Source organism: Chinchilla lanigera, unplaced genomic scaffold, assembly GCF_000276665.1.
Source record: "Chinchilla lanigera isolate Chin_1 unplaced genomic scaffold, ChiLan1.0 scaffold00005, whole genome shotgun sequence".
Classification (NCBI taxonomy): Eukaryota; Metazoa; Chordata; class Mammalia; order Rodentia; family Chinchillidae; genus Chinchilla; species Chinchilla lanigera.
The window spans coordinates 921,238-942,708 of record NW_004955406.1 but is presented as its reverse complement, the minus strand read 5'-3'; the positions used below and the strand labels follow the sequence as shown (position 1 = coordinate 942,708).

The 21,471-nt window shown below is 42.1% G+C and overlaps 1 protein-coding gene and 1 long non-coding RNA gene across 5 annotated transcripts in view; one reads left to right on the top strand and one right to left on the bottom strand.

Moving 5' to 3' along the window:
- The window catches only part of Gpatch2 (G patch domain containing 2), a 162,509-nt gene that overhangs the window by 20,296 nt on the left and 120,742 nt on the right, over window positions 1-21,471 (bottom strand). The gene's annotated exons all lie outside the window — the stretch shown is intronic.
- On the top strand, window positions 614-21,467 carry LOC102008691. The gene is made up of 4 exons (XR_001236178.1): window positions 614-756; window positions 12,935-13,053; window positions 13,140-13,283; window positions 21,278-21,467. It is a non-coding gene; the product is annotated as an uncharacterized LOC102008691 (long non-coding RNA).

Genomic DNA, 21,471 nt, shown 5'->3' with positions numbered 1-21,471 from the left:
GAAAATGTAATGCTTGCCATGCTCTCTTCTGTGAGGAAGGAAATGTATTTTCCACTGAGAACTAGGTTAAGGTGTTCACTTGGTAGGGGTTCAGGTCTTTGATCCTGTGAGGAAATGATCCCAACTCAGCGTTAAAGGCTGTTCTGAACCAGCCTGGAAAGCACCGCCCAGGTGAAAGCGCGCATCTGTCTCGGCCTGGAGGCGCCAGGGTGCATCGCGAGACTCACCGCTGGGCCGGACCTCGATTCGGGGCCCAGGAGCTGGCACAGCCGGAGGTGCTGCTTCCTGGTGCCTGCCGAGTCTCAGCAGGTCCACTGAATCCACTTACAATTACTTAAAATTCTCCGGGGAAATAAAAGAAGGAAACTGCTAAACGGATGCACCAGGTCACGTGGAAAGTGGCTTCCGCAGAACTCCCTGCAGACACGGCTCAGGGTTGTACAGCAGCGGAGTCGGGAAGTACTGCTCTCGGTGGAGAGACAGTGTGAAGGCAGACCCATGCTCCGGGGTGCTCTGGAAGCGGAAGGAATTCATCAGCAGTCTCCCTTTCTTTGTGTTGAGCTGGCAATCATGGCTCCAGCAGGAGTTCGGCTTTGGTGCTCCCTAGTGCCCCCGGGGGCTTCTCTGTGAGGTCACAGTCCTGCCTGCTCTGCTTGCACTGCTGAGTGGGTCAGGTGGAGCCAGGACAGGCAGCTGCCGCTCTTCTCTCCAAGATGCCTGAATGAGGGGCCACGAAGCCTGAGACATCGGACACATGTAAGGAGCTCTTTCACTTTGTGATATGTCATCAGGGAGTGCTACCGGAGAAATACAAATGTACCTGAGTGTAGGTTAGTTCACTATGTATTATAGGATTCACCTGGAAATCTAAGACAATCCCATTGAGACAGGACCTCCTTGAGGCAGTCATCCTTGGAGAAAACAGTGCTTCTGACCTAACACTACATCCACAGGTGTGCACGGCCTGCTGCTCCAGACAGACTCTGTCCTTCTCAAAAGTTGTGAGGCCCAACTTTGATTTATTTCTTTTAAGTGCCTATCCCTGGCATGTGCATGCCTTGCCAGTATCAAGCATTCACTAGTCATGAATGGGACCAAACAAGGCATGCCAGGGTTATTGTAGTAACTTGTTTTATGGTAATATCTTTATTGAGTTCCAAGGTCTTGATGTATAAGAGCTTCCTTATGGAAACGGAGAACCACAAAACTGGTTCAGTCCATTTCTTGGGCTTCGCAGTGTAAACTATCTGTAAACCATGTGTATGTATCTACCTTAACTCAAAAGTGCTTCCACTGCTGTGTAACTGTGCATTTCACTAAGTGCAGCTTTACGAAAATGCTTTTAGGCCCTCCTCCTCCCTAAGAGCTTGTGGAAGGTACATATTATGTCCATAAAGGTTTTGGAGACTTGTTAGCAAATATTTACCCCACTGTAAACTGTACTAAACACCATGTGTCAGCAGGCTTTCCATGAGTACAACATGAACGCTAAATAATCAAGAGTACTTCCGGAAGGTCCTACTTCAATTGCGATAACCAGACAGTTGAGATGCATTAGTTTTTATTTAGGATTAGTTTTGTCACTGAGATCTTTGAACTTCGTCTAAAAATTTTGTTATTTCAGGTCTAGTACTTGCTGTATTTAAACAATGCATTGATTTTTAAATGTCCGTGGGGAAAAACACTACCATACAAACATTGATTTCAAATATAGCCTGTCTTTCCTTTCTCATTTATATATGCACCTCTTTAGAAAAACATACAAAACCCTATCTTTTTTAAATTTCACAAATCAAATGTCAAATGATCAGGGATCAACTTAGTCATAGTTTCTGAATGTTGTCATTATGTAAATAAAACCACTCTAATGGTTAAGATGATTACTTTAGAATAACAGTTTAGTTAAAAGCAACACAAAGATTAAGGGAGCAGTTACATAAACTTTGTTTTTGGTGGCACTAGGGATAAAACTTATGGTCTCGCATATTACACACACACTATCACTGAGTTACAATGTCAACCCAAGACAACTTTATATAGCTCAGAAATAAGGATTGAAAAAAAAACATACTTCCTACTATTTGACCTGGAAGTTATTTAATGTTTTCATTTACTCACAGGTACAATAGGGATTATGATTACAACATTTACCTCCTAGGGTAATTTTGGAAATGAATTAAGTTTAACTACATCAAGGCTCAATGCTGGTCACTAAGGTATGAACTGTGAACATGTTGGGCAGTGTTTCTTCAGTTAAGAGTGCATGTTTTAGTTCCCCAACACATCCACTGGTCGGGAGCAGCAGCAGAGCCCCCTGGTTAAAACTGCAGATGCTGAGGACCAGAGACCAAGTTTAATTCCTGCTTCTCCCTTCTCAACTGGGCTGAACCTGGGGAAACAACTTCCTCCTCTTGTGCTTATCTTTTCTCATCTGTGAAATGGAAATGATTCACAGAGTCGAGGAGAAGACTGAACAAGTGTGGGGCTCATGGTGTTATGTGCTCAGAAAGTACTACCTTCAATTTCCCGCAACAGACTTTGTGTATGATATGCTGAATAGTGTATAATTTGATATGTTTTGTCTATCATAACTACAAGAAGAAACTATGGTGGAGAACATATGTTGTTGTGAGAATAAAAAATATAATAGACCTATCAGGAGACCCTTATGGGATCTAAGTGCATCCCTTTTGGGATCTTAGATCTTATGGGTCTAAGTGTATCGTAACACAGTGCAACGGCAAACAGAAACACTGAAATGACACTTAGGATCTGGAGGCAGACTTATTTTACACTGACAGGCACTGGTGAGGATCTTTCCCAAAATATCAGGCCCTGATCTCCAGTGGTGTAGGGCTTTTATATGATGCACAGGTAGGAGGTACAAAGGCGAGGCAGAACAGCCTGGCAGTTCTTCTGATTAGCTGGCAGGGTGAGATCATTGTTACATGGCTAGATTAATGACCATCAGCTACAAGGCTGGATTAATGGTCACGAAGTTTAGTACAATCAGGCATCCCGCATGTCCAGTTATGCTCTCATGGTTACAGGAGCCAAGAAAGTAATTACATAGCCATGAAGCAGTTACAGAACTGGGCAGTTTCAAAAGAATGAAGTTTTAAAAAGAACAATTTGTTTCGTACAGTTCAAGGCTGGGTTCTCAGCATGTCGTCCCACAGCACTTCCTTCCACAGGGAGGATTCCACCGCCACAGATTCAACTGCCACAGATTCGATCGGTCCCATGAAAAAGGATCAGAAGAAATGAAGCCTGCACTAAACAGGTGCAGGCCTCTTTGTCATGATTCCCTACACAATACAGTATAAGAACTATTTATATAGTTATTACATTCCTAACAATTTTCTATTGCCTTAGGAACAATAATCGAGAGATGAGTTCATGTACAACAGGATGTACATAGGTTATATGCAAATACTATGTTTATTTATTTGTTCGTTTATTAGACAGGGTCTCATTATGTAGTTCAGGCTATCCTTGAATTCACTATGTAGCCCAGGCTGGCCTTCAACACACTGTAATTCTCCTGCCTCAGCTTCCCAAGTGCTAGCATTACAGGTGTGTGACACCAGGCCCGGCACAGACTATTTTCTATAAGGGATTTGAACATCCTTGGATGTTGTTATGTGCAGGGAGTCTTGAAACCAACGGCTCGATATACAAGGAATGACCATGTATTGTTTGTATGACTCTTAAATTCTCCCATAGAGTGGGTGTAGATTATTTGACAATGTAACAAGTTCTCTGTAGCTGGTACATAGTGTTCCAGGTAAGGAATCAAGGGAGATGAGGCTGAGAAAGGAAGAGAGTGTAGACCAGGAAAGGCTTTATTTACACAAACAGATTTGGGTTCTCCAAATGTCACTCCAGCTGTGGTCTGGAGAACAAACAAAGGCACCAAGGTGAGAGGTGGAGAGTGAAGGATAGTGTCCAGGTTTTCCTGACCCAGAAAAAACTGCCTGGAGTGCAGGGAGCACAGCACCTGGGCTCTGCGCGTGAATCCAGCCCAGTACTTTTCACACGCTCAGTACAACAGGCTTTTAAGGGTGTGCAGGAGCAGTGCATGAAGCATCATTTTTCTTAGAAATATAGATAAGACCACTGTGAAAGAGAAAATTATTTTAGATTTATCAGCAGAGAAATGAAGTTGACCACTTAACACTTTAGTATTTTCCTACCTGACACTGAATGTGCTATGTGCGTATTTTGGAGATGAGGTGGCAGCGGGACCGTTGTTTTTGAACACAGAGAATACACAGCATCACACAAACCCATGACACCAACAACTAGCTAACAAGGGTTACCACAACCTTCCTCTGCACACCCCGGAGAGTTGGGTACAAACTGCTGACAGCAACAAGACTCCAAATCATAGCGTGTGCCAGCTCATCCTAATTGTCTCCCTGACCGGATTGAGAGGCTCAGGAGAGGCGAGTGCATGGTATGGTCTTCAGTGATGCAACTGCTACGGTCACGGGGTGGGGCTGCCCAAGCCCTCTGGGAACTCACACCTTACCATCCTGTGCTGGGGCACCAGATGTGGAGTTACAGGACGCAGGGATTGCCCTGCTGGGTTTCATTTCTGCTCCGGTCAGAGTCTTTTCTATCCTCCTATTCCTCTCTCTTGGCATGGGAGTGTTTACTCTGTGCCTGTGTGTTTTGTGATTACTAAACTTGTTTTTGAGTTTTACAGGACTTCACAGCTAAGGGTCTGCTCACAGTCTTAGGACACCTTGGGACTTTTGCACAATGTTGGAGCCACTGAGACTTTGGAGAAGGGATTATTGTCTTGTTAGTTGTACACCGGATAGTGGTACCATGCTAGGTGTGATTACTAACTTGTTACTGTGTTCATTTGGAGGTTGAGTATGGTTTCAGGAGAGGTAATGAGGTGTCAAGGTAACAAGGAGTGAACTCGTGCTAGTTAATTGTCAACTTCAGTGGACTAATAGATTCCCGCAGGGGTGACAGGATTGTGGGGATGCCCTGTTCATCAGTGGATACACCCCTGATGTTCACGGCGGAATGTGCTGGAAGAAGGTGGGCTCAGTTGGAGATGGTCAGTGAGGGCGTGCCTTGGAGGGTACGTCTCCCACTGGTGCTCTTCCCTGTGCTCTCCCTCTAGTCACCATAGGTGAATAGCTTTCCTTTGGGAAGCCCTGCTGCCAAAACGTGTCTGTGTTGGAGCTAGCCGATCAGGGACTGCACCCTTTGAAACTGTGAGCTGAGTAACAGTCTTCTCCCTTAAATTGTGAGTGTTGTGTATTCTTCCCAGGAATTGGAAGGCTAACCAGTACATAGCATCAGTGCAGAAAAAGGGTGAGAGTCATCTGATGGTTCCAAGGTGTGATGAAATCCCTCATACCTCCAATGGACACTCGGTGGGAAGTGCAGGGAGTGAAGATGAACACAGAAGCAAAACCTGAGTGTGTTCTACAGGGTCCAGTTTATGCCCCCCCCCCCGACTAGTTTTGCACTTCTGGTGAGTTTCAACGCATATATTTTAATTGTACCCATCACCCCTCTTATCCCTTTGTCTAAGAATGGCCTCCTTTCTCCCTTCTCATTGTCTTTTCAGATTTCACATATTAGGGAGAACATGCACTATCTGTATGAGATAATTTTGTTTTGATTAAGATGATGGTCTTCAGCTTCATCCATTTCTCTGCAAATGAGAAAGCTTTCTTCTTCTTTATGGTTGAAGAACATTCTACTGTGTGTATCTCCCACATGTACGTTGTCTGTTCATGCACTGATGGGCACCTATACTGGCTCTATTTTAAAAAAAAATTTTGGCTACTGTGCATTGTGCTGCAATAAATGTGGGCATTCAGGTAACCCTACAGAATGCCCAGTCCTTTACTGTACACACATCATGGTATAGCTGGGTCAAATGGTAGCTGTAGTTTCACTTTTAAAGAGAAAAGAAGAAAAACTAACACAAATACAGACAAAAACAAAAAAACACAAACACTATAAAAATGACAGAGAATTTCAAAACAAGATGATAGGAAATCAACAATGGTTGCTGTATTACTTATTGTTATCTTCAAAGTAGTTGCTCAGATTACCAGATATAGGTATGCAAGATTGATCAAACAATTAAACATTAACTGTTCCTTTCAATAACCAATAGAAATTAGTAGAACAATTATCTTAGCTGTGTTATGTGTGTATACTTCCCTTCCTTCTTTCTTTCTTTTTCTTCTTTCCCTCATCCCAGTTCTTTCCTATTAAGCAATTTCTTTCTCTTTCACAATATCTATTGTACATTTCAGTTTTATTTACTCTTTCAGGTTCTTACACTAGGGAGACAATATGGTGTTTACACATGCGGGTCTGGTTTATTTCACTTATGACTATGGTCTCTAGTTGCATCCATTTACCTATAAAAGCATCGAGTTTATCTTTGGAACATCCATACTGATTTCCATGGTGGTTGTACTAATTTACATTCCCACCAGCAGTGTGGAAAGCTTTCTTTTTTCTCTATACCCTCACCAACATTTACTGTTTTATTTTGTTTTGATTTGTGATGACAGCCATTCTGACCTGATGAGATAGAATCTCAATGTAGTTTTGGTTTGCTTTTCTCCAAGGGCTACCAATGCTGAGCATATTTTGTCTACTCATTGGTCATTTGTACTTCTTCTTTTAAGGAGTATATAGCTAATGCATTCATCCATTTATTGACTGGGCTATCTGGTGTTTTAGTGTTAAGTTTTTAAGATGTGGTTAATTTTTAGAGAAACATACTGATGTATTTCAGTTGAAATAATATGAGATGAGGCTTGGGGTTGGTTAGGTGGGGAGAGAAATGAAACAAGGTTATCTACACGCTGATACACATCTAAGCCAGTTGATGGATTCATTAAGTTGATATATTTCTCTGTATGTAATGAAACTTTGATAATTGTTAAAGATTGCTTTTTCTATCCTGACGATGCAAGTGAGAGAGTATTTCTTTGAACTTTAAGATCACCAGTTATGAAGACATTATAGCATTTTCCATGCTTAGTGAAAAAGAGTCCTCATAATTTTCCAGTGTCCAAATTTGAAATACAATTCAGCTATCCATGAAGTTATACAGTCTGTAGTCAGCACTGCACTGTAACCTGATATAAAAAAGAATACAAAAATCTTTATCTGAGCTTTATTGTCCTTAGAAAGGATAATGCATAGTTTTTATTCCATCTTTCTAATTAGTAATTTAAGCATATGTTCAGCATTTAACTCTAAATGTTTGCCTTTTCCCCAAGCTCGAAGACAGCTGTCCAAGATTTGAATGCCAGAAAACATTTAAATATCAACATCTGTTGAATTATGTTAATTTAGTGTAATATAATTGGGCATGAGTTGGAATTGATCAGAAGTACATGAAATAAACAAAGGTAAACTCTGCCAATATCTTGGTATACAAATAAAATCACTAAAGAATGATGAAAAATTTTTACTTTTAAAGAGAAATGGTAAAAGAAAACTATTATCATAAAGAAATTGATTCTTTTAAAAACTATGGGACAATATATTGCTATTTTTAAATTGATCTAAAAATGAAATGAACATGAGCTAAAATGAGTGATACTTAAGTGTTTAATATTTGAATATTTTATACATTGCTTAAGTAAAGTATTCAAAGATTATATTTATGTGTGCATTAAAATTTTAGATTGCAGGATCATATCTGTTATACTATGAACAGTAACTATTTGAGTAGATGTGATTTCAGTTCTGTACACATAAAATAGTGTTTTAAAACTGAAAGTGTTCTCAGCATGGCAGAAGCATTTAGCAGGCTTATTCTGGGATCTATATAATAGAAATTATCTAGCAGCAGACAGTGTTTATTGCTTTGTTGATTTAAAATATTACTTTTTATGGAAATTCTCTTATTAATGAATGAGGGCCGCGTGTTTGTTGGGGAAGTCTGCTGGCCCTGACGCACACCGTGTGCACTCAGAGCCCCGAGTGTCCCTGTAATGACGTAGTAATGCAGGCCACAGCGGCAACACAGCTGTTGCGATGCGGCCCTGCAGGTGCACCTTCCTCGTTTCCTGGGGAGCCATCTCTGGGAGTTAAAGGTCAGCTCTGTCCCACGCCTGTTTAATCACGGGGCCAATTTGGAGAGTGCCAACTGTGCCACCGACACCTGTCCCTAGGAAAATGACTTCAGATCACAAATTTATTTTCGCTAAGGGTCACTCCAACAGCCTACACGTGCTAACTACGTTCTGCTATTAGTGACCATGACAGATTCAAGCACAGTCCTGAGGCTGGGGGAGGCTGTGCATACTTCTGACCATGTGAAAACACCCAGCTCCTCCGACAGACACAAAGGAGACAAATAATTAGGGTTTCATGTTGATTCCCCCGCCTCCACTTTTATCTATCACAAACTGGGCCTATTACATATTTCCAAATGGCAAATTCTTTTTTCCCTGGATGGGTTCATCATATCCAAGGGAAGGGCCACCTCTCAAAATTCTAACTGGCTGGAAACTAATTTCAGTTAGCAAAATCACCATCTAAAAATAATCATTAATTTAAAATCTTGGCAAGAAAGGTTAGACTTTCAGATGCCAAAGGGACAGGACGGCTGAGAACTGGCAATCTGAGGACAGTGTGGTTTTATGAAATACAATAATTTGGTCGTATAGTGTAAAATGGACCAATTAAACCCCTTAAAACCCATTTTATGTTGTGTATGTGGAACAATTCCAATTACTCTGCTCTTACTCTAAGTATCTCTACACCTAGACATTATTCAAATGTTCTTTTTAATTAGAATACATAAATAATTAAAAGTATTCCAATTAAACAAATATGGAATGCATACATTCTAATTAAAAGGAATATGTGAGTATTTTCTATTAGTTCATTCATACACATACAAGAATGAATCAAAATAATTTAAAATTTCTTTTCTATCTGAAAGCCTAGGCGAACTTATTTACAGCAATGAAATCTAATGCTAATTTTGACTTTGAAAAGAAAACACTATCAAGTCCTAGAACATTTTAAAGTTAATACTTCAAAGCAGTTTCAAGTCATTATTTTGGACACACAAAATATAAAATGGCAAGTGATAACTTATGTTCGAATACGGTGTTAAATTATTATAGTTTTCATATGACAAAAAGGGGTTTAAAATCTTAAACTTATTGCCAGTATAGGTACCATTTCCTCTTAACCAATTAAAAGATAGCATTATTTCCTTTGCTTGATATATCAATTTTGTCAGCACATTTCTGTGAAAAGCCACATTAGACAAACCTAGTGCATGTCATTATGCTGTACTGTACACTAATGAACAGTTATTCTACTCCAATTTATTAACAGCTGCTCAAAAATGTAGTAATTAATAGTTTCATTTATTTTTGGCAAACCTGCAAAATGACAAATAGTTGTGTATCTGTTGCAAATGAGGTCTCCTTCCTAAATAACAAATGGCAGTTCGGGAAAACAATGAGCAAACAGAAGCCTTGAACATCTTTAGATCTTTAGAAGATCAAATAAAGAGCAGCTGCAGTTCTGTCTGTTACATTTGCAACAAAATACAGCAATCTGTATCATCATATGGAAATGAATGCGCCCTGTATCACTGTCAACAGAAACTCCCTCTTTCACTGGAGGGCAGGATGGCACGAGTGTGTATGAGAATGTAATCGGATTTGCTGTTTCTCATATTAAATCTATTGTCTTTTTGTTCATTTTAGGAGGTTGGGTGTTTTTTGTTTTGTTTTATTTTTGAGATAGGGTCTTGCTATCTAGTTCAGGCTGTCTTGAACTCACTTCATAGGCCAGGCTGACCTTGAATTCAAGATCTTCCTGCCTCAACCTCCCAAGAGCTGGGATTATAGATGTGCACCATGCTTTGCAGAAAAGGTTTTTGTTTTGTTTTTGACTACTGGTCAGGTAAGATGATGATAAAAATGTTTATTTCTTCATTCCTACTGTTAAGAGATAACATAAACTGGAGGATAATACACAAGGATTATCAAACCATTTGACACCGACCAAGGAGATGAAAAATATGTTTTTAGGAACTAAACAAATGAGTTAACAAACGCATTTCAAAAATATATTATAAAAATTAAATAGAACTTAATATCAGCAATGACAATGTTTTTACCTAGCTTCAGATTACACATAGATTATCAGTTGATCTTGCCTATGTGCTCCAGAAGAGCAAATGACAAAACTCACACCCAGCAAGGAAAGAGGAAGAGTGCTAACCCACACACAGCCTAAACGATACCTAAAGACCTTCACAGGTTCCGAATAATTAAAGGGAGCTGCTGCCATGCTCTAAGCTTGGTGCATGGATTCCTATGTAATAAAGAATCACACGTATAAAATCATCTTGAGAATGAGAGTCTTCAAGAACGACACACGCGATGGTTTTTGGAACTGTCTAAGGCAGTGCAAGCGGACCATTTAGAGACAGTGTCCAAACCACAAACCCAAACCCACTTATCGCAAAGTTCCAACGCTGCAGTTAAAACTGAGTACTGAGGTTTTAGTTTAGAAAAAGCTGCTGCCGGAGGCTGGGCTGCTGGGATGACGGCTCAAGCGCTGTCCGAGTGGGCTCTGTGTGCCACAGGTTCGCCACCCCTGGCTTAAGGCACCCACTGACCTGACTTTGCATTCGGGAAGGCTAGCGGACTGTTTTGGTGCGCACCAAAGGCTTCTGACTTGAGAAACAGTGCATGATGATTTAAATGTAGCTCTCACTGACGTGATGGCACAAAGAATCTGAGAAACAGGAACATCAGATTTAATACAAAATTTAAAAAAACATTGGAGATCGCTGGACATTTTTCCAGGTGCTCTGGACCAACCCAGTTCTCCCCTCTTTCTCACTTGTAGCTCTCAAAACAACCGCAGAGTGTGCCAGGAATGCAGTGCCCTGACAGGGAAGCACTAGCAGGAGCACGTGCGCTCCCATCTGCCTTTGAGCAGTTCACCCGTTGGTGCTTCAGCTGGGTGCCTCTTGCGGCCCTGGGCAGTGGCGCAAAGCCCATCCCCTCCGGGCCGCTGGCCGAGCCAGGGGGCCCAGCCACAAAGGGGCTCTAGCCTTCTTTCACCTCTTGCTGCTGTGTGGAAAGAAGACACTGGCTTCTTACAACTTGTTGCAAGTGAGCGCGTCCTGCCTCACTGGGCCCTGCTAAGTTGGTAGCCGGTGCTCAGGGGGCTGCCTCACAGATCTGGAACTTAAAACAATGCACCCTGGAAAAATACTGGGCGCCACTAGTGATCCTGTGGAAAAACACCTCGGCGAGCTGCCCTGAGAGCGAGCTCACGTGCTGGCACTCCAGCAAGTCCATTGCATTCAGCAAGCAAAGTTCACGGCTGCTGAATTATTCCATTCTGAAAGTGACAGGCGAGAGCTAGCTTGTTTGAAAAACAATTAAATATGCTTTCATGCATTTACTTATTGAAAGACTTCTGTGCCCTCCGGAGTTTGTATTTATATCTTTAAGATTTTATGGTAAGTAAAAATAACTGGGTGACATGAACAAAATTCTGCGACACTCATGAAATATTAGAGTGCAAAAACTAAGACGAAACTTCACAGTAGGAAAATGGGCACCGAACACCAGACAAATGGAAGAATGACTACAAAATAAAACTAAGGGAAGCCAGGCACTGTGACGCATACCTGCAGTCTCAACTACTAGGAAGGCTGTGGCAGGATTTCTTGAGTAAGGAGTTCAAGGCCCGCCTGGGCAATGTAATGAGATCCTCCCTCCCTCTCTTTTTCTTTCTCTCTCTCTCTCTCTCTCTCTCTCTCTCACACACACACACACACACACACACTAAGGTTCTATCATTTGAATTATACAAAGTTTCAGGTGGGAACGAATAATCAACAAGGTACCAGGAACTGAAGAACATAAGACAGAAAATGTGTAACTAAAAGTACCATCCTAATAAGTCCTGGGCAGCGCATCTGATAAATACGTGAGGACAATGATGTGATGAAAACTTTTCAGATAAGTCACTATCTGAAACAACGTTCTATGATAAGGAGGGATAAGGATAAGGGGCCCTCATGAAATCAAAGCAATGAATCAAAGCAATGAATTAAAAGAGAATCAGCGTTTCTCTCCCAAAAGTTTCAGTAGAGCACCAGGAGGCAGCACCTATGAAAGTTGTTTACGGTAGGCACTCGAGCTGCCGCAGGGCACTGCTACCTCCTCAGTAACTACTGGACAGGGTGGGGATGGTGCGATGGCGCCTCACAGCCAGCGCTGCCACTGGTCATGCACCAGGGCCGCAGAAGTGGGGAGAGGGGAAGCAGATAAGAAGCCCTGAGGACCTGACCTTGTAAGGACAGGCGGGAGCACAGGTCCACGTGAGCAGAGTCCACGGCTGATGAGGCAGAGCTTCCTGATACCACTGATTGAAATTAATAAAGTGGGGGGTGTTTCAAGACGACGGTGAAAGTCAGAATGGTCAGAGTTGGAGCAGAGACAATTTCTCCACTCTCGTCATTGGTTTAAAGAGCCGGGGGGAATGTGGAAGTAGATGTGGCAGAAAGGGAGAAAGGGCATAAACCGAGGACCCAGAAAACCCCCACCAAAACGCACCGTCCTTAGTGGCGTTGGTAAGTGCAGCCCTAAAGTCCTGTGCAGGAGACCCTGAGACCTCCTGGGGGGCAGAGGGCGAGGTGTGCCACAGTCCATGGGTGATGTCCGAACCGCATGGCCCTTTCTTCACTAGGAGCGTCTGAAGCAGTGCCTGCTCCGGGAGAGGACTCACGCGCTCCCAAACCCCGGCTTTGCGTCACTAACAGCCAGCCACCCTGCATGCATCTTTCCTTCCTTTCTTCATATATGTGGAGAGCAAACGATCTCACAGTTTACTGATTTAATGCACTATGCTTCTCTAACCTTTTATGTTTTTCCACAAGTGGAAAAAGGAAAGTGAAGTCACTCATCCAAAAGGGTTAAGAAAAGTCACGACAGCATTAAAAAGACATAAAGAAAATGGATTTCAAGACAGGAATCCAGGAAAACACAGAAAAGAAAGGTGAGGAATCTTCATTTTGCATTTAATAATGTAAAAATTAAATCTGAGGAAGTCTTTCTCCGCTTATGCTTATTTCACCTTTTCAGGTTGCCCCGTGTCCAACACAGCTGATGGTTTTGGAGAGAGGAAAAAAGACAGGATTCACTAATCAAATGCAGAGCGTATACGACAGGGATGTTCAACAGAACGAGAAAAGGTTGTGAAAAAGAGTTTCTATCATTAAAGATTTGGTACGTAATATTGAGATAATTGTCTAGGTATCTCCCAAGAAAATTACATATATATGTATATCACATACATTACATATATGTGACTTAAGGGTGCTCCAGTATACAAAAAACCAAGGGAAAACTACTGAAAATCAAAAGGCCTTGGAGCGAAGATTCTAAAACCCCAAGGCAAAGTGATTTCCAAGCCAGAATTTGATTCACAGCTAAACCACCGTGAGACAAGAACAAAAACATTTTCACATGCACAGAAACCCAAGAGGTTTAATGACTACTGCTTTTTCAGGAAGCCGAAGAAAAACCATGCCACAGGACGCAGGGAGGAATCCCACCCGGGGTGAGGGGAAGACACGTTAGGGTTCCAGTGAAGAGAGACCCCAGGACAGTGCGGCAGGCCTAAGAGCAGACGGTTCTGAAGAGGCATGAGGATGCAGGCCCCTGGGGACGTCACCATGGAAATAACCCATAGGGATTACAGGGCTGGGAAGAGAGGTCTCTAAGTTACAGGCTGTGTATTTCTTTCTGATTTCACTTAATGCGATGGTCTCCAGTTCCATCCGCTTTTCTGCAAATGCCACGATGGCATCCTTCTCCGTGGCTCAGTAATTCTCCACTGTGGACATGGACCACACTATCTTACGGTTCACCTGCTGGGGCACCCAGCCTGTTTCCACAGCTTGGCTACAGGGACTGTGGCACAGTACACAGGGCTGTGCATGTATCCCCACACGCTGTCTTCCACTCTTCAGGAATACACTGAGGAGTGGTACTGCCAGGTCAAGTGGTAGCTCTACCGCTAGTTTCTGAGGCAACTACATGGACTTCCACGGTGCTCTAGCAGTTTGCATTCCCACCAACAATGCAGAGGTTTCGTTTCTTCAGAGCATGTGTCTTACACTGAGCGGAGTCTGGAAGGGCCCGGGGAGCAATCTGGACGGACTTTCAGAGCGCCAGGCAGAGGGCAGCAGGGGAAGACGTCCTGAGGTGGGACTGGGCTTGGGAGCAGGACTTCGAGCAAAGCAGAGCTGGACTGAGGAATCTGTCTGTTTGATTGTGACAGCTTTAACAGCTCACTGTTGCCACAGACGTGTCATGAACTGTACACATTTAAAGCATACCATTGGATAAGCTTTGATGTCCATACAAGGAAAACCATCACCATAATCGACAATAACAATGTCTATCGCCCAAAGCTTGCCACACCCGTGTTACCCTTTCCTCCTGTGCTCCCTGGCACCGTCCTGGGCGGTCAAGGACTGAGCTGCTTTTGGTCACTATGCACTAGTTGGTATCCTGCCATGTGCACCCTTCTTTACTGCATCTTACTTATGAGCTATGCTCCACTGTATGAATGCACCACCTACTGCTCACCCGCACGCTTTTACTTGGACATTTGGGACACCCCAGTTTTTCTGGTTGCTATTTAGAGTAAAGCTGCCAGGAACACTTGTGTCCACAAGGATTCACATGGGTCAGACACGAGGTCCCTGTTGAATATGTAAGGAAACTTCTAAGAGGCTTTCTAGGGAGTGGTACTGTTTTACTTTCCCCCAAATAGTTCTATTTCCACTACGTCTTGTGTGATTCCTTTTCATCTATTTTACTGTGGTACATTTTCCATTTTCCTGATGAGCAACAGTGCTCTGAACACCTTTTCATGTGTAAATTTGCCAGCCATGTATCTTCTTTGGTGAAGAATTTCTGCTTATTGTTTAACTGGGTTGAATTCTTCATCTGTACTGTTCTTTCTGTATTCTATTTTTGTTTTATGGTTTCTGGGGGTTTTTTTTGTTGTTGTTGTTTTTGAGACAGAGTCTTGCTCTGTACTCCAGGCTGGATTCCGGCCTCGAACTCACTGCAATCCTCCTGCCTCAGCCTTCTGAGTGCTAGGATTACAGGTGTGTGCCATTATGCCCGGCTCTCTTTATGTATTCTTGATACAAGTCTTTCATCTGACATGTGGTCTGCAAATATTTTTTCCCAGTCTGGGCTGCACCTATTTGCCCTTTAATAGTGTCTTTAGAAAGCCAGATGTTTTTAATTTTGTTAAAGCCCAGTTTTTCAATTTGTTCTTCCATGGTTTATTGTCCCACCCAAGTACTAACCAGGCCCGACCCTGCTCAGCTTCCGAGATCAGATGAGATCGGGCACGTTCAGGGTGGTATGGCCGTAGACTTCTGTGGTTTATTCTAACAAATATGTTTTAACCCAAGGCATGAAGGTTTATTTTATTTATACATTCATGGTGCTGGGGACATAATCAAAGGCCTCCTCCATGCCAGACAAGTGCTCTTGCTCCACGCCCGAGCCCCAGCCGTGCCTCTGCTGGCTGACTCTGCAGTGCGCCCCGGGACTGCGTCAGGAGGTGCCTGACGTTTAGTCGAGTGCTACAGCTGTGTTTGTGACGGTGTGTCCAGAGTAGACTCCCATTTGATTAGCAGACTGCTGTCCTCTGTGAGTGGGCCTCGTCCAATCTACCAATTTGCAGTGGAACAAAAGGCCTAATACAGGAAGAGCCCTGCTTGACCGCTTGGGTTCAACACTGGTTTACACTAGAATTACAAAGCCACCTCCCGGCCTGAGGCTGCTGGCTTTCTCATATACCGCTCATCCGATGCTCTGCTGGGTCTGCTTCATGGCCTCTCCTGGGCCCTACGCCTCTCACTGCAGGTCATGGGGCCTTGCAGCCCCCTTAATAATGTAAGCCAGGTCTCCACAATGTATCTCTATCCACTTACGTCTCACACACCATATACTAACCATATAGATGTGTGTGTGCATGCACATATATGCACTTGCATATATGATCCTGGTTCTGTTTTTCTGTTTTCCACGCTAATACTCCAAGAACACGAAGATTTTTTCCTTGAAAGTTACAATTCTGGGTTTTGTATTTAAGTCTATGATCTACTTGAGTTATCCCCCAGGGCATATCTCACAAAGTGTTCCTCAATTCGCAGCGGGATTATGAACGAATAAACCTATTGCACACGGGAGACACTGTGTTGAAAATGCATTTAACACACCTGACCTACTAGACATCACAGCCTGGACACCACCACTGCAGAACGTGGTTGTTGACGCTGACAGGGAGCTGTGCTCACTGCTGCTGTCGGGTCTCATGAGAAAATATCATATTGCACAGCTCCTGGAAACGGAGCAAGATTTGAAGCATAGTTTCCATCGAGCGTATAACACTGTCAGAACAATGCAAAGGTGAACTAGCTCACGTGATTACTGAGGAGAAGAGGTCCCGTGGCCTGCAGTGTGCAAACTGGAGACTTAGGGAAGGCAGGGGAATCAGGCAGTCCCAGCTGACCTGCCTGCCATCCAGGAGCACAAGAGTCTGAGGACATAAGAGATGGGCGTTCCAGTTTAAGAAGAGAGAATTTGCTCTAGCTCTGCCTTTCCATCTGTTTGGGCCCTCACCAGACTTGATGATCCCTGCTCCCCCTGGGGAGGGCGGTCTTTACTTAGCCTACTGATTTAAATGCTGATCTCTCACACATGCATTGAGACATAACACTCTACCGGCTGTCTAGGTCTCCCTTAGCCCAGGCGAGCTGGCATATAAATGTCACAAGGTCTGAGTTGTGGATTGAAAATGTTTTTATTTTTCTTTTTGCAAATGACTATCTAATTGTTCCAGCACCACAAATGTTCTCCACTGAATTGCTTTTGTACCTTAGTAAAAACCACATGTGTGTGTCTGTGTGTGTGTGTGTGTGTGTGTGTGTGTGTGTGTGTTGGGAGGTGTATTTCATATATTCTGTTCTAATGCTCCATTTTTTATCGTCACACAAATATATCAAATTATTTGCATTACTATCTCTTTGTAATGTCTAAATAAGGAAATGTTAGCTTTCCAACTTTCTTTTCCAATGGTGTTCTGATTATTCTAAACCTGGGCATTTCCATATGAAACTTAGAGTCTAAGTTTGTCCATTTCTACAAAATAGTTAGGATTTTGATTTAGAATTGTATTGAATACATTAACAGTTTAAGGGAACTGAACTTAAAATCTCACCTTTTTACTCGTGAACAGGTTTTAAAGTCCTAAGTTTATCTTTTTTTGTTGTTTTTCTTGCTTTATATGTTACCATCTTCCTGTAAATCTTTAGTTAGTATTTATTAAGCTAATTTTAATGCTGTTGACTCATTTGTGCTAGTATTTCTGCTTCTGCTAGAATCTGTAATCTAATATATTTGAGAAGGCTACTCTCCTTGAACGTCTTATTTTAGCCTGTGAGTTCATTTCCCTCGGGCACGTGTGCTACAGGTAATGGTGTGCGGGAAGGCCAGTGTGTGTCTGTTTTAGCCCTGAGCAATTCTGTTCTGTGACCCTTAGAGCAGGAAGCCTGGCACCAGAGAGCATCACACCTCCCTCTAAGCAACAGCTGGGGTCCCAGAAAGATGTGTGTTGCACCAGCTCTGCTTGGACGGAGCTGGACTGAGGACATTATAATTTGCCACCTAGTTCCACCAAGCTTTCTGAGCTCCTCACAAACAAAGCTGTGGCCAACCCATGTTCACTCCTGAAGACGCTTGGACCAGCGTTCTGGGGAGTGGGCAGGTGCCCTTTGTCTGTCCCACCCCAAGAATAACACTCCAGAGATACCCCTCCTGCCTCCTGCCAAAGCCACCCCACATTACAAGTTCGGGACGACACCACAACATCATGGAGCCCCTCCCGCTTTATGTTCTGTCTCTCCATTTCTCTTGGGAGGGGGTGGTAGTAATCTTGTAGCTCAGAATCTTGACTGCAATAGGAACTGGAATCAAATTTCTACCATGAAGATGGAAGGCAGGAAAATTTCTTCCAATTGCCATCTTATTGCAACACACGTTTCAATATTATGATTTTCTTCTTTTGACATACAAATTTCTTAGCAATATATTCTGTTAATTCCAAACTTTGTGAAACATATATTCTTATTATTGATTTTTAACAATCATGTTCAAGTCAGGTAGTATGTTTTTTATGACAAATTACAAGTTGTTGGTACTACTAGTATTATGACCAGGCACATTGATAATCTCATAATTGTTCCAAGTATGTTTGAGGAAAAGTGCTTTTTCTAATAATTTAGCTGTGGTATTTTATATAATTTCATTAATTTACTCTTATTTTGTGTTATACAAATTTTTAGTTTATAAATTTTCTGTTGAGTTGGGCTAACAATAATTTGAGATTTATTTTGCAGTGGGACCACCATGACCCTGGGTCAGTGGGTTTTTCGGATGTATTCCTATTGATGCTTGCTTTTTACATTTTGAGGCTTATTGTATTACTAGTAATAGTAAGGTTACTAAATTTTCAGGTAAATTGAATCTTTCATCAATGAATAGTGACTGTTCAGACTTTGCTAAACTCCCTTTACACTACATCTTGCATATCCTGTTCTATCCTTTGGGTTTCTTGCTTTCCTTGTCGTTAAATTTCAGATGTGTCTCCTATTAAAAAAAAACCCAGAGCTGGAGTTTTTTAAAAAATATAATTGGGCTCATTCTGTTTTTTAACTGAAGAACTTCACCCACAGATGGTCCTTGCGATGACTGATAGATCGACATGATCTGACGGCCTAATTCTGGTGTTTGCTGTGCCGCATTTTCTCAATTCTTCTTTTTCCCCTCTCTTTTAAAAATGGGTTTTATTATTTTGGGGGAGGAAAGCAGCAATATTTTAATTCCATTTTAGCCCCTCAGCTGGTTTAGCAATAGTATAATTGCACTTTTACCAACTTAATAATTATTTTTAAAGTTTTATCAATGAATACTCAATGTAGTTTTATTATTAAGTATCCATGATTTTACTGACAAAGTAGACATTCTAAGTAATTTGAACACTTTGGCCTGGAGTTTTAAATCCCCAACACTGCCAACCTAACATGACATTACTGTCCACTACTTTATGTTAAAGTCTTCAGAGTTCTATCAACTACATTTTATTATTTGAATTATTTCATTTTTTAATTGATACAAAATCATCTTCATGGAGTATAATTATCTTTTTATATAAGCAATGGTTTATATAAAGTTTCTATGAATTTACTGGCTGAGTACCCATTCTTTCATCTCTGACTTTCCTTGGAATATGGTTTTCTTGAAATATATCTTTAGAAACCCTCTTGGCAAAATTGTACTAGTAGTAAACATTCTCAGTTTCTGAAAGTATTACACAGACTCTATTTTATCTCCGTACATAAACGATGTTTTTCCAGGTGCACAGTTCCAGGTGGACAGTGTACTTGCTTTCCATACTCTGGACAGGATGCCACTATTTTCTAGTCTCATTCTTGATGTCATTTCTTTGTGGATAACTTGTCTTTCCTCTATGAATTCTTTGTAAGACCTTTTCTTTGTCTTTGCTGTAATACAGTTTGCTAGTTTGTATAATATATTTGATATTCCCTGTGCATTTCATATGTCATCTATGGACTGATGATTCTCATCACTTTGGGAAATTCTTAGCCAGTATCTGCCAATGCCATGTTTTTTTCAGCCCTTCCATTCTTTCTGAAAGGGATTCTGGTTAAATTTATTCCTGGTTCTTTTGTGTGTCTCATATCCACTCTTTCATTTTTTTTTATCCCATTCAGTTTTGCACTGCACTCTGCACTTGATCTTAGCCAAAAGGCTGAGAAGTGATTTCACACTATAGTCTGGGTTCTCTCTTCCTATGTACTGTATGTTCTAGTTCACTAATTATCTCTTCACCAATCATACTTGTCATTGCTTAGATATGTGTGTGTATATATATATATATTTTTTCACTTCCAATTAATAAAGTTTAACAGCAACTTGCTGCTTGCCTGTTTTATTTGTCTACACATTTCACCTGTAGTTATATCAGAATCTATATCAATAGTAATTTTAGGTCCTGACATTCTTAGAAGCGAATCTATTAGTTATTTATGTTGAGTCTCATGGATGGTGAATTACCTCATTTTATGTTTAGCAAGCTTTGATTTTCTAAATTAGGTATGCAGGATTTGTATTTGCTTCAGTAGGCATCTAGTGGCATCTCAGCCAGGTTGGACATGCAGCCTTGTACTGTGAAGCCACACTACTTCTGGGCAATGCTAAACTCTGTGGCTGGCACAGGTGCCTTGAGAGATGCTCGGATGCCAGGGAGGCTGCCAAGGTCAGTATCTCATCTGAGTAAAAAAAATTCAGTGGAACTCTCAGGCAGTAGCTCGGATCAATAATGAGGCATGAATGTTGTCTTAGTTACTTTTCTCATTGCTGAGACAAAATACCCGGCACCCAAAAGTTAAAGGAGCACAGGTTCATTTAGCTCACAGTTTGTAAAAATTTACGTCCATGGTTGGCTGGCTCCAATGCAGGATGGCATGGCAGAGGGGCATCACAGAGGAGATGGCATGGCAGACAGAAGGCACCAAGGAGTGAGCGAGGGCAACAGCCCTCTCCCTGCCCGATATCCCGTCCAGGCTCCGCACCCTTAGGGTGCGCGGCACTCACACCTGGGGTGGAGCACCCTGAATCCCGGCGTCACACCCCTACTCCCAGCAGCGCACACCCTAGGCAGCCGCCTCTGCAAAGTACACCTATGACGCCTCAGGCTTTGGGGGACACTGAGACACACGCCATAGCAAATGTGCGGCCACTTTCACCCAAAGAAAAACGAAAGCTTCACCAATGTCACATGCACAACTTGGAAATACATTGTCTAAAACAGTAAACCACAAAATCCTTTGCCTTGAGGACAAATGACATTGATTTAGCAACATAAGACTAAGAGGGCCTTAAACCCACTTTTTAAAAGGGACCACTTCTGCCCCCGTCCTCACTCACCTGTGTGTTACCAGGATGTAGACTTAGACGGCTGTAGGGTCTAAGCACCCTTGAAGCTTAGCAAAAATGACTAATTTCACCATTTTGAAATGAAAAAGTAAATAACTGTTCTAAAGGCAGATCTCAAATATATTAGTTCTGAGACAAAAACTATCTTTTGAAATGCATTCTTTGTTTTTCAGAGAGGTCTAACAATTACGGAAAATGGCATTACTAGCAATCCTGAAATAGATTCTGGTAAACAATAAATAAAACATGTGAAGGCGGCTTTTCAGAACCAAAGGAACACAAACCACAGCTCACCGCACTCAGAGGAGCACGGGCACAAGCGGCGCGTGATGTAATGAGGAGAAATAAACGCGATGGCGAAGGGCTT